General features: G+C 42.3%; 1 protein-coding gene and 1 long non-coding RNA gene across 4 annotated transcripts in view; one reads left to right on the top strand and one right to left on the bottom strand.

Moving 5' to 3' along the window:
- LOC124179099 (tachykinin-like peptides receptor 99D) overlaps positions 1-13,530 on the top strand; it is a 127,232-nt gene that overhangs the window by 48,446 nt on the left and 65,256 nt on the right. The window lies entirely within an intron of this gene.
- The window catches only part of LOC124179102, a 94,771-nt gene that overhangs the window by 76,774 nt on the left and 4,467 nt on the right, over positions 1-13,530 (bottom strand). The window lies entirely within an intron of this gene.

The raw sequence follows: 13,530 nt of genomic DNA, 5'->3' as shown, positions 1-13,530 counted from the left end.
TTTTAACAGCTATTCGTTTCACTTAAGCGACAAACGTCTACCTCTCATCGCGACATTTGCAGACACGAATTGAGATTCATCAAAGCGCAGAGGAAAAAAAGAATTTCAAGCAATGGCCGTACAGCAATATATTCATGTATGTATATATATTATATATTGTCCGGATTAAAGTGATAAGTTTTGATTCTTCAGTACTTGATACGGAACTTTGAATGAATCTGTAAATATTCAAACGCCGGTGCTATGAAACTTGCTCATTTTCTAGATAGACGGTGTGGATGTGATTCAGTTTTTTTCTACCTTTTTCGCGCAGCATTCGGTATTTTACACTTCAATAGTAAATTGGATTAACTGAAATTCCGAATGGAATATTGTCTATCGATTCTCGCGGCAGCATCAAAAATTAATCGTTCAATATGATTTTAATTCGTCGACGAGAGTGATGTCATCAACGTCAATGAATTAATGAACGGGCATACGAATCAACATCGTTCCACGTCGATTCAAATTTCTCAAAGTGGTACAGATTTATAATACCAACAAATTGTTAAATATGTTCAAGCAGTAATTAATTATACTCCGAGTAATCCGATTTTAAATATAATGTAGCTAATGATCCACATGTCATAAAAGTTGGTGAAATATTGTCGGTAAAATTCTGTACCGTAATGCACAATCATAATATAATTGAGTTTGAAAATATCAGTTTAGCCAGTTAATAAATCTCCAACCATGAATTAAAATCTACTCGTTGTCATAAAATTGCTTGAAAGAATTCGAATCAATTGTAAAATAAAATCCAAAGCGTGAAGGGAGAGCCGCGTATCGTTCATTATCAGTGGTAGAAGGTAAATTGGCGATAGAAAGGGTAAATTGGTCCCGTGTCGACGATGATCTTTGTCCGTACGAAGGCTCGTATCATACAGGATTAAAAATTCACGCACGTATCTTGTATCTCCCTTCCGTCGAAAGAATATATTACGTCAATAATATTATTGTAATCACCGCCGGAGTGAAAAACAATTCTAATCCGCGTCCTGATTCGTTCGAAATTTTTCATTTAAAATCGCTTTTAGTAAAGTAATTCGTTATAATCCGATTATATTTTTATTGTATGAAACACGCAAGTGTAAACGGTAAATATTTATGATTAGGCATGAAAAAAGTTGGCTCGATGAAAGTCACGATTAGATATGAAATGATCGAGCCTTCTTCGCTCGTATTGTGCTGTGCGAATAGTACAATTTGCATATTTTATACGTATATTTATAGACGAGAGTAAAAATTTTTCAAATAAATTGTAAATTGAACGCAAGAAATTGCGTGAAAATATTTTGAGAAAATTTGAAATTGAATCCCGTTACATGCGTCGAGCCGGCTGTGCCTTGGAGAGTTCCGAAGGGGTGAATGAGATCAAACTTTTCCCCCTTTGGGAAGTGGTGGAAATAGGTATAAGGTATATAATATATATCCTGCACGTTTATTCGGGCAGGCACAATCACCTCGAAGGGGATTTGAGCCGTGCGTAAATCGTTCAATACCTTTCGTGCAGATGTTTCCCCCAATATTGTTGTTGTGAATTTTATCACCATATTGAAATTACCTGAGCCGGGCGCAAAAACTTGACGCGGCGATATTCGCTCCCGTAAAATGACTTAAAGTAGAAGTTTCTCGGCCGTAGATGAAGATACGTCAAAATGTTACGTCAGGGGTGCAAAAACCGGCCGGTGATAGAAATCGGTAAAACCCTGTGTATCATACTTATAGGCACGGGACGTTGATAAAGAGGCGAAGCTGAGAAAAAGGCACGTGCACCGATTCCAGAGCTTTTCACGGATAGAGACGGAGAATGAAACGTCCCTTTGCCGCAGGAACGATCTCATTCGAATCCAAGTGGCAGGATAAGCCGGCTCGTTCTCGATGCTGTGATCCGTGGAAACTTGGAGTCAGCCGCGAATTGATTCGGTAAGAATCGCGATCCAGGGTCGGTGCTTTTCATCGAGAAGCCCGGCGAGCCGTGCGCAGGCACGCGAATTCATTCGTGATCGTAACTCGAATTATAAGCCTCGAACATGCCAGGGTGAAATTTTATAAGCCTAACGCGAGTTCGCCGCCCATCAATCTTAATTTCCGAGAATATGAAAAACAATGACGGTGTGTTGTTTATCACGAGCAGACCGCATGCGGGATTCGGCATTAATCAACCGCCATTTTCGTCTCACTTCCGGATTCCCTGCAGGACACGCGTGGTGAACAGAAATTTTGACTTAAACTGACAAGTTGGAAGGGTGAAAAACCAGACACGACATTCGTGGGGTTTTATTAATTCCAACTCCGTCCCGGACAGACGTTCTTGAGTCAAAGAAAGGATAAAGCTTTTGCCAAAATCGATTATGCGCGTTAATTAAACACCGTGGAGTTTATTCAAGAGGTGGAGATTCGGCGGTGCCTGGATGAATTTCTTCCGTGAACCATCGAAGGCACGCTAAAAATTGCGCCATCTCCGCTCGGACAGGCAATTTCCGGTAGATGCCGAAGGCGATCCCTTACTTACACGTCGAGTTCAATCTTGACCGAATAGTAGTACAAGGTTCAAGCTCGAAGAGAGATCGCTGGAATTGTTCGCCAACGATATCCTGTGGTGTTGTTTTCGACCTTTTTACAGCCGGACACAGACGGTTCAACGGTTCCTTACCCACAACCAGCGAATACCAGATACCTTTGAGTAAAAGAAACTGCCACTGGAACGATTCGCTCTGCAGTATGATATTTCGGATATTTTGAGCGCGCCAGCTTCCATCATATGCTAATTTCAATATTTCTGCAACCGGAAAACTTGAAAACAATTTGAAACGACAGAGGCATGTCGTATTCATGAGATACATCCCCAGAGCAATGTCGTCGGGGGATGATTTAAATTGAACAATTTTCCAAAGAAGAGAAATTCACTCAAAAAGTGCGAAACACCATCATTCTGTTGAAAAATTTTTCATCCGCGACCTATTCGCGACCCTGGCAAAGTGTGTCGCGGTTGTAGCCGAACGTTCAGTTTCCAAAACGTGAGCGAAGATAACTCGCGCGAAAACTCGGCCCTTCCTGTGAAATAACTCTGGTCTCCCTTCGGCCCCGCAGGCTTTAATTACTCCGAAAACTTTCGTCCGTTATTCATCGTCTTCATTTCCCGACCGGTAAGAGAGTAGCAAATATTTTCAGCACTTATCTTGAATTTTGAACTTTGGCAAACTATACATCTACATATGGTATATACACATACTGAAGAAATTATTTCAAAGTCGTTCGATTACCTCGCAACTTCACTCTTCCGGGATTTCAAGCTATCGCGGGGCTTCTCATCCAATAATAATACCCCATTGTTCGACGGAGTAATAAATTGGCGAACGAAGCGCCATCGTCTCTTCTCCAGACCCCGAAGTTACGGGAAACAATGCCCAAACATTTGATAACAATTGTGCGTGAGAAACTTCCACTCGAGATTGTCGAATGAACTTTACTGCAGGTATGCGCTGCTGTCGGATTGATTGACAATGAGCTTAATCGCTTGGTGAGTGAATTTAAGTCACAGTAGCTCAAGTCGGAACGTCGAATTTCGAGGTGGCTCCGAACTCCGACAGCACAGTGGCTCAAGTACCCAGAAGACTGCAAACCATGCTCGTAAAACATGGGTTTATAGCTCTGCCACTGCTCCGTCCGTATGACCTCCGAGCCAATGCAGTCTTGTATTTCAGTTTTTCGCTTATACTTTTACGACTCCAGGAAGAACGTAGTCTTGAACTTATTGGTGGCAAACAAAAAAATGCCTACAGTTTTAACACCACGGATATATCCGGTATGACTCAATAGAGGAGAGACAAGTTACTACTTTGCTGCCGATGTTGGCAGGCAATTTAGAAAGAGGCGGTCAAACCGAAAAACGGAGAACATGTGCACACGCGAGAAATATATTCGATCAACTACAGTCGTCAATAATGAAGCGAATAACATCAATCGACGAAAAAAGTATCCGCGATTTCGGTTCAGGATAAAAACAGATCCAAGTGGGACGATGAAGAATCGGGAATGTAACAATTTGAAGTGAAACCACCAAAACCACATTTTACGTCTAAATTAACTTTCTCGTTCCGAAATAAAGTGCCGACGTTGAAAAATTGGAGCCAAATTATATGCATTAGGAATAGTGATGAATATCGAGTTTGGAAATGTTGAAATTGTTTGATTATTACTTTCCTTTATAGTAACTTTTCACTTGCCGAAAGTTCAGAGCTCATTTATCTTCGTTGGGCCAAATACGAACGTGCTTTACCGTTTGGTCGCGTACTCACTGGTTCGGGGCAAATTAAGTTATGTCATGGTGAAAAAAGATACCATTTATAGTTTCAGGGGATGATCGTCTTGTGTACAAATGTAAATATTCAAAGGCTATGCATTGCTCGATATTATTATGCATGTATTATGTGCGCTGCACGCGAATTTCTGTAAATATTTCACCCGATAATTTAACTCTGAGATTTTAGGAGATATATTATTTATGAGCTGGCCAATTGATCAGAAAGGATTTGAACATTTTTTTAACGATAATTGGTTACAGCACTATAGAGGTGTTCTTTACGGATGTTTTGGTGAGAAAATGTCCTTCCATGATTAAACACGTCGTCTTTTCAATTAATTGTCGCGAGGCCTTCAAAAGCAATAATTCTAACTTAACAATGTCTTCCACGCAAGTAAATAATGGTGTTGACTTTTGTTCAACGACAGCCTAGAAACTCGTTGAAATATCAATATAATAAATCAAAATTACCTTTCTGGCGCCTCGGCTGTTATTTGCTTTATGAAAAATTTGTGCAAATTTATATTCAAAAGCCTGGGTGGTGTTGATAGCGTGATTTATCAACACGAGATAAAATTCGTTACTCAAGGCTGGTTCGGATTACAGTTTAGTGCTGCCACGAATGCACGATTCTTCCCAGATAGAAATTTGAACTCAATTTCTACCCGCGAGGGAAAGTGATATCGACTATGCGGAGAGAAGTTATTGTTTGTTATAGCGCACTTGAATCGAAAATACAGTAATAATGGCACTATGTGAGTTGACGCATTTCGTTAGTGTTTATGAGAACTTACTCACTTCGGGCTGTGAGAAAGCGAATCGGATGAATTCGATGCCCGATATTCTACTTTCTCACCGTATTTTTGTACGTAAAAAAGATCCGCCTAGTTCGAAGGTATATCGAGGTGAAAAAGTGAAATGGTGATTGTCCGCCTGACGAGATAGTCAGTCGTCAAAACCCTCGTCAGATACAAAGAAGGGGGGCATAAAGCCAGGGAAGAGTGGAACGCCACCGGGACTGTATAAGAAGCGCATTATCCCGCTTGTCGGAAGACCTGTTCCCCTCTTTTGGCAGGAAATTGTAGCCCGACTCCCGTCACCCGTGACCGCATCCCTTTCTCGGTCAATTTCACCACTCTTTCCTCAAAATCGTCGGGAATAAATTTATCCGAAAAATGTAACGATCTAGAACCAGTGATAAGAGCCTTGTTAAGGCAAGAGGAAACGTGCAACGTCAGTTTAGTCTCTGCCCAGCCAAGCGAACTGATCATCTTCGGATACCGGAAAGAAAATGGCGTTAGAATAATCCTCGTAAGCAACGAATTCAATTGTTTGACGGAATAACAGGAAAGGGGCTGCGTGGGCTAAAGTCGAGGATGTGAAAATACCCGTTGATGTCATTCTCGAAAGCTTACTCGTGGAATTATATCTTTCTGAGAATGCTGAACTCAACAGTGGGATTTTCCGACGATCAGAGGATAAGAGCCACTTTGAGAATGGCCAGATCCAAGGTTTCGATGCCACGAAACGTGGGAAGTAAGTGGAAAGCTGATCTTCCTCGTTTCCACGGGTACCGGTAATATGCACGCGTATATGTGCGTACGTGCCTCATGTGCATTTACGATCCTGCGGACTCCAGACCTTGCGAAAGAGAGTACGGTCGCTAGTTTGCAGCTGGGCTTTTAACAGCGCTGCAAACCTTCGGCAAATCCACTTGTGGGTTGAGCCGCATGCACGTACCACGGACTGATTCAACAGTCCGTAACATTCGGCGTCTTGTTTCCTTCGGATAATGGAAAATTTCGCTCAACATATACGGTACCGGATCCTATCCTCAAAATCGCAATACGTACTTCTTTGGAGAAACAATCGCAGATAATACAACAGGTGAATGGATATGACATACCGTTTTGCGAAATGGACTCACACATTTGACCACCCGAAAGTAGACGTTTTGAAGATTATCTGTAGAATCAATTTCGACATCACGGACATTTGTCGCAAATGGCTTCGACGGATGTCTCGACTGTCACCTCGCCCCCAATTTCCCAAACCCTCCGAGATCGCATCGCCCTTCCCGCGGCCGCAATTTCCCTGACATTTCGAGTATTGGTGCGTATGCGTGGTATTGTTACGCGCATGTATGCGCCAAGCTCGTTCCACATGTGCGTGTCAGTCTGGAGGCACTAGCGTTGGTCTGATTTAGACGTATCTGCAATGGCTTTTACGATTGGTGAGTCGAGGCCAACCGGCAAATGACCCTGACCTGGGTTGCAAGTGATTAATGATGTCACAAATCGCTTTGTGGGCGCGCACCTTATATTTATTGGCCATCCCCGTTATACCCGTCAATGGCTTACATCGGTTCCCGGTCTCTGCCGTAAACGATTAGTCTTTCGAATATATGGGGCAATATCTCCGGATGTCATATGCCCACGATTCCATCGGCATGAAAAGATCTTATCGCAGGCTGCTTTCCATTTCGGATCACCGTTCGATTAGCTCTTTACTCTCTCGCTTGCTCAAGCTTCATCGCGTGTACGTTGTTGAAATACATGAAAAAAAGGCTACAGCACATCAAGAATGTACAAGTGTATAGGTCGAAATCGTGCCAGGTTTTTGAAATAAAAATGAGAACAACTTGTATAATTTTCATTAACCTGGCATAATTTCGATCAACACGCCTGTACATCCTTAAATGAAAAAAGGGACAAATAACTATTTTCACCAAAGAAGTAGAACCGATATTTTTATGACGAGTCTAGATTGAGTTGTTCAGCTCCTTCACACGAGTATTCTGACGGTTCTCGGTGATTGGTAAGAAGGTCTGACAGGCGAACCGTGCAGTTTACCCTTTCTTCAAATATTTAGTTGAACCCTCTCTTCTTTATTTCATTTCCCAACCCTTGTGAAAAAATACAGTCAAACGTGAGCAAAACACTTTATTCCCGGGACACGTCTTTATTTTGACCTGTACTTTTATGTACTTTTGACACGTACCTCCGAACTCGTGGAAAAAATAACGTGCTTCATTTTTTACGCACATCCATTAGGGATTATCACTAGCGCCTAATTGTGAAATAACTCATATCCTCCGTAACAAGGTAATTCGAACTCTCGTTTTTTTCTTTAAAAAATATCCACGTAGCTTTGTGGAATAAACGTTGCAAGTAACTGACATTACGCAAGACCGAAGATGGCATAATTTCTCAGCCCGGAAATCCGGCTGTTTCCGAACAGTTCATGGAAATGAGGCGAAGAATTGTGAAACATTATTTCACAGTTCGGTGAACCGTCAATCGGCTTCCGCTTTTGTAATCCAAAACTGAATTTAAAAAAACCGAGGTAAAAGTTCGCGACGTAGCTTGCGGCTTTACCGTGGGCTCGATTTAACCTACGGCTGACGTCACCGGAGCTTCTCGCATGACGTGCTGATCGATCGTCGTACGTTTTCAGCTGGGTGGGACAGATCCGAGAGTTAATTGGTTTATTTTTAGTAACACGTAGTATCAAACAGCCGTACTGAAAGCGAAAAAAACTGCAATTTATGAATAAATTAAAGTTGCGAGTTTTGCTCCGTCAGCGGATTAAATGGAATTGGGATGAGAAAAAAAAAAGTCGGGAAATCACGAACGACACATTTCCACATATTCTTTCAAATAACAATCTTTGAGATGACTTGGACTACGTCATCGGTGTCTGACGATAAATCGAAATGAGAATCCACTCGAATCCCCGGCAAAGTGAAGACTTTGATAAATACATCCCTTTAACTCGCGGTCGGACTCAGTTGCAGGATCGTCTCGGGTGCATTCGCGGAGTAAGTCTCTTTTGGGTTGGAACAATTGAAACCTTTGTTGCTAGCGGGGTTTTATTTCCAGCGGATCGGACGAGTTTAACTAGAGCCAAACCGCCCGCAGCTGAACATCACAATGGCTTTTGCGGATCTGGATTCACAAGAATTGAATACACCTGATCTTTCCGCATCTTCCGCAAGCTCGCAAAGCTTGCGCGTCGCATGTGGTTTTGCAAGAAGCCATTTCCGGCTTTTACCTGGCGCGTAAACCTCTCCGCGATAGAATTTGACTCGACTTTGGTAGAGAATTTGGTATTTCGACAAAATATTTGTAACTGCTATTGGGTCCATTAAATTGAAATTCATCAATTGTTTCCTTCGTTTGAATAGCTCTTCGCCGAGTGTCTACTCCTACTACACTCATCGATTTTAGATTTTCAACGGAGTCCCTGAGGGAGATTCTCCTAAAATTACTTGAAAACTCGTCACTTGAGTTATACGGGCCATTGAAACGTGAAAAACGAAGTAATTGTCGGCAGACGTCCCTCGTTACGTATAATCCTGCCGTTTTCAGCGCTTCTTGATTGCCGCCTCGCGCTGTTCAATCCGGCGTTGTGCATACTCTACTAGACAGTCAAGGAAATAGACAAATGAAGCTTTCGTTTCGGGAGGAGGAGCGAAGTGGCGAAGTCCAAAGAGCGAAGGAACGAAGGGGACGTAAATTATACTACAGGTTGTTTGCACAAGCGAAACCTTTGTCGCGAATTTCCCCAGCAAAGGTTTCTAGTGCCCCGTGTCACAGGCCATGTTTTCGTTACACTCCGCCGTTATTAATTACTCGGCACTATTCCGCCCGCGTGCAACAAGGGCTTAACCTACAAATATTCCAGATTTGTCCCACCAACTGCAGCCGTCGTTTCATATACACCAAGAAACGAATTTTGCTGACTTCTGCTCGCCACTGAATAACGATGAAAATGTGAAAACCACTGTGTGCAGACTAAAATCTGCTACATTTACAGTAAAGAGTACAGTTGACCTGGATATTTTTATTTTTTTTTTTTTTTACCAAAGATTGATGTGTCCCTCTTTTGCTGCAGTTTTGAGTAAAATCTGCTCTTTTCCTTCTCTCCGAGTAACATTAATTAACGGTTCGTCTTTGTTGGAAATTTTTCTGCCGCCACAAGCCTGACGACGCGACGACGGTCCAATTGCATGAATTGACAAGACGGCTGACGTCAGAGAGCCTATACACGACACGGAGGGCTACGATTCCGCAGTTATATATAACATAATAATCTCGAGAATAGTGAGCTGAGAAAATACAACTCGATCGCGGCATGCGCAGTAATTACCGATCAATCAATTCTCGAACCGGCTCTGACGAACATATCTCTATTGTCGAGCTTGAACCGGCCAATTTATATGCTAAAATGGCAAATAATACACGCGATCTGGGGCAAGAAAATTGGGTCCACTAATAACAAAGGCAATACACGTATGGAAGGGAAACGTGCAATATGCATACTGAGGAGACGTGTTATACCGATCTGCACCTCAGAGGCGGAACTTAGTTTACATATTTTCATCCTGAAATGAGGAATGCAAGAAAAAATTGCTTTGTTTAGTACCAAACCAAGCTCATGATTTTCTCTGTAAACAAACGATGCGGGATACAACGATGTGTAAGTTTTTATTCTGTTGATAAACATGTGGTACAATTTACTCTGTTTCAAGAATTTTTTTACTTTACACATCGGGAAGCTTACGTGTAAACCAAACTTGAAGTTCCCTTAAGTACGATAAACGAGCTGATAGCTTACGCGTGCACCCCAATACAGCCTAATATTTACATTTTCCTCACGATTGATCTACAGACTATCGTACACGACAATTTGTATGAATATTGCGAGATAAAACGAATGGAGTAAGATCAATCACGCATCATCAGCCGATAGATTTACCTCAGGCCAGCTCATTTATTTGATCGATATAGAAGGAGGTAGAGGCACAAATGTCAGCATCAAAATCCACGAGATTTCGTTATAGTTTAACGAACGATATCCATATACATATACGTATAATTCTTTCTACCGCTACGTGTATTATTTTCGATCTTACGTCAGCTCGACTTTAACCCGCCTTCTTCACTTCTTAGCGGTGGTTAACACGCGCCTATCGCCCACATCGTAAAGTGGCTTGAATGCGATGAATAATAGATATCGATACAGCGAAACACTCGCCGGGTCCGAGGACGCAACCGAAAGCTCGCGACGTGGACCGCGCATGTCATCCCAAGTTTTATCCTATAAGCTTAAAGAATGGTGATGGTGCGACACCATCGTCGTTGTAGCGAGCCTGAACTAAGCTTGAAAAATATCCCCCGGAGGAGTTGCATATATGTATTTAGGAAGAAAAAAGAGCAGAAGGGAATGCCCCAACGGCTAAACAGGGTCTCGCAACGATACGTCGAGAGTCGAGTGAAATTTCCGCGTTTAAAGTGCCGGTAGATCGATTCACCCTTCGCCTCGCGACGACGTGTCGCTAAAAGATAGGCGAATACCAATTTAGAGAAAAACGCGACCAGCCGCTGAAGCAATTCGCCGAGCACAGATTCGTTTACCCCGCAACCACTTTGCGTTTCCACCGGCAAAATGCAATTAAACGAACGACCAATTAGATCTGTTTGTCTCGAAATTACGCGAGCACGAACGTGGCTACCTAATTTCAGGTTCAACGCGAGTTTCCGACGGAAATCCTTAGAGTAGAAAGTTTTCGTCTCTGGAGCACCTGATGTAAGAATGTATGCGGCTAGGTGGTCTAGTGGAGTAAGGCTCCGGTCAAGCATCTCTAGATGCCAGGTTCGATTCCTGGCTCCGTCGTTAATTTTTCGAAATAACCAGTTTGTCAAATTTATATCTCCAACGGAAATCCGTAGACTTTGGAAAATCTGCATAACGGCAAAAATTTTCCAGACGAGCAAAGACTCGTCGAGTAGCACCAGTCACTTTCTATCAGACCTCGCAGCCACCCCCGTAGTGGAAGTATAGCCCAGGTTCGCGGAGCAGCTATCGTATTACGGAGACGCCGAGACGTTCGACGAGAAGGTAAGTGCTCGGGTCGATGCAAGCCGGCAGGCTTGATGCATACAGTATTTCAACCAGACACACTGAGTGCTTCTCCAGGCAAATATTACGAGCTAGTCAATACCGTGACAGCGTCGTTCCAGGCGAGGCGCCTGTTCGTATAATAGTGATGCCATTACCCGGTTCAAAATCGTTTGTTTTAATTGCGAAACAACATCGTTAGCGTTTCGAAACATTCGAGGGCGCGCATTATGTCTGTGCGATACATTTGGAGCGCAAGTATCAATTTCACGCATGCGGGATAAGTGAGTCAGATTTATCGATGCAGCCTAATTATGATGACCGGTTCACTTCGACACGCAATTCCTTCGGGTTCTTCACGGAACCGTGCACGCGTAAGTCACGTCGGTACTAACGGTGAGCTTAACCGATTCTGTTGTACGTAAACGGCTTTGCCGGTATGCGGTCCGATCCTTTGTCAAGTTTGATGAGCCATGCGAAATTTAAGATGAATAGAAGCGCGGACGTAAGATCGATGCTCGAGAACCGAGTGAGAAATTACCATTTTCCCTTAGACTAGAATGAATTGTGGGATCAGTTTCGACTTGGGGAACCTCCGCGGCCACGTAAAATTGCAAGGGAGTCCTGGGCTAGCAGGATTATAGTTAACTTTGGCCTTCGACACCTTATTTTTTTCTACTTTTAAACATCGCGAAAGATTTGATCAAAACATAATTTGGATATTTCGTTTCAAATGTTGATCGGAAAAATACGCTAAGAATTGAATTCCCCATTGGTAATTATGTGAAGTGTGAGTCCGGAGTTGAAAAATCGAAAATTAATTACCATATTATTGCTGTAGAATTTTTTCGATATTTTTTACGCAACTGAAGGATGAAAAAATTTTCGAGTATCGTAAATGTCATCTCCAGGCCTGCGTCGGAGACGTTAGAAGAAAAAAAGTATTCACCATCGAGTTTCCCTGGCTAATCTCGTTCCAAGTTTGCAACAAACGCTGCAGTGCCCAAGAAAACGAGAATAAGAAATAAAGAAGAAAAAACTCCAAGTCGTGTTTGAATAGAAATAAAAGTATCTAAAACGTGACGGCTGTGTTAAGGTTAAGTGGCAGGAAGTGGAAAAGCACACTGGAAACTTTAGTACTTTCCCGCTCATGGTTATTTTGTTCTCTGGATGAAAAGCCTGGACAACGCGTTTCGTACCACGTCACGTAAACTTCTTATGTGTTTCTGTATCAGCCGCATTGTAGGGTGCGAAATGGTGAACAGTTGGACACGAGATAATGTATGGAAGGGATCAAAATCTCCAGAAGCAAGATGAAGAAAAGTGATTTACATACCAGAACGCGTAAAGCTTATCTGAAAATCAACCAGACCACGAACTCTTAGCATACATTCGCGCCTGCTGCGTGATAATTGTTATACATTTTACTCTTTTTCATGGGTGGAAACTATTTATGGAAATCTATGCAAGGAACAAAAAATAACGTCAAGCAGGTGTCCCCAGACGCGCTTATAGCCCTCGGTATAATTTTTAAATCTGAATTGTAAATTCTTCCACTGCAATTGTCGGAATGATATGTATAATTCTCTCATCCTCTTCCCTGCACTCGTTCTGAATCACCCATGAATTTGACTTTGCAATGGGCAACTCGTTGCACGAGGGTTTCAGCCACGGTAGAAGTGCTTTTAAATTATGCCGTTTAGCTTAATGTGACACAACGACGAATTTTAATCGGAGCTATACGAAATAAATTTCGCCGTTGCTGAGACCCGCAAAAGTTTCTTACGAGTACCAAATTTTGCGGTAGTTCCTGACAGATGTTTCGTAATCTACACCGTTATTTATAGGAAAACTCGACTCTATTTTTTGTGAAAAATTTATAATGCACCAATTTCAGTTACCACGCGACGTTATAGACTGGCATGGGGTTCGATTAATGGTTTAATTTTTTTTATCCGTTATCGCTGGTCAAGCTCGACGAACCGTAAATTTATCACACAGCGATATAGGTATATTCCGAAAACATAGACTATATACACGCCATCGATAATCGTCGTTATATCATAAATTTTACGAAGCAAAGATTTTTTATCCTAAAGAACCCCTTTGAGTTTTTTCTGAAACTGTCAGAGTTGGAAAGTGGGGAGCAGCTACGGGTTCGCAGGATCCCGTATACTGCATTTACTGTTTAAACAACCGAGGCGATGTTTAATGCACCTCGTTGAAAAGTATTAAGGATACCCATGGGTTGAGCCAACAGCCTCAGTGGAGTAACTCGTAAT

Source organism: Neodiprion fabricii, chromosome 3, assembly GCF_021155785.1.
Source record: "Neodiprion fabricii isolate iyNeoFabr1 chromosome 3, iyNeoFabr1.1, whole genome shotgun sequence".
NCBI classification, from domain to species: domain Eukaryota; kingdom Metazoa; phylum Arthropoda; class Insecta; order Hymenoptera; family Diprionidae; genus Neodiprion; species Neodiprion fabricii.
The sequence above is the reverse complement of the archived record's forward strand: the minus strand, read 5'-3'. Positions and strand labels throughout refer to the sequence as shown.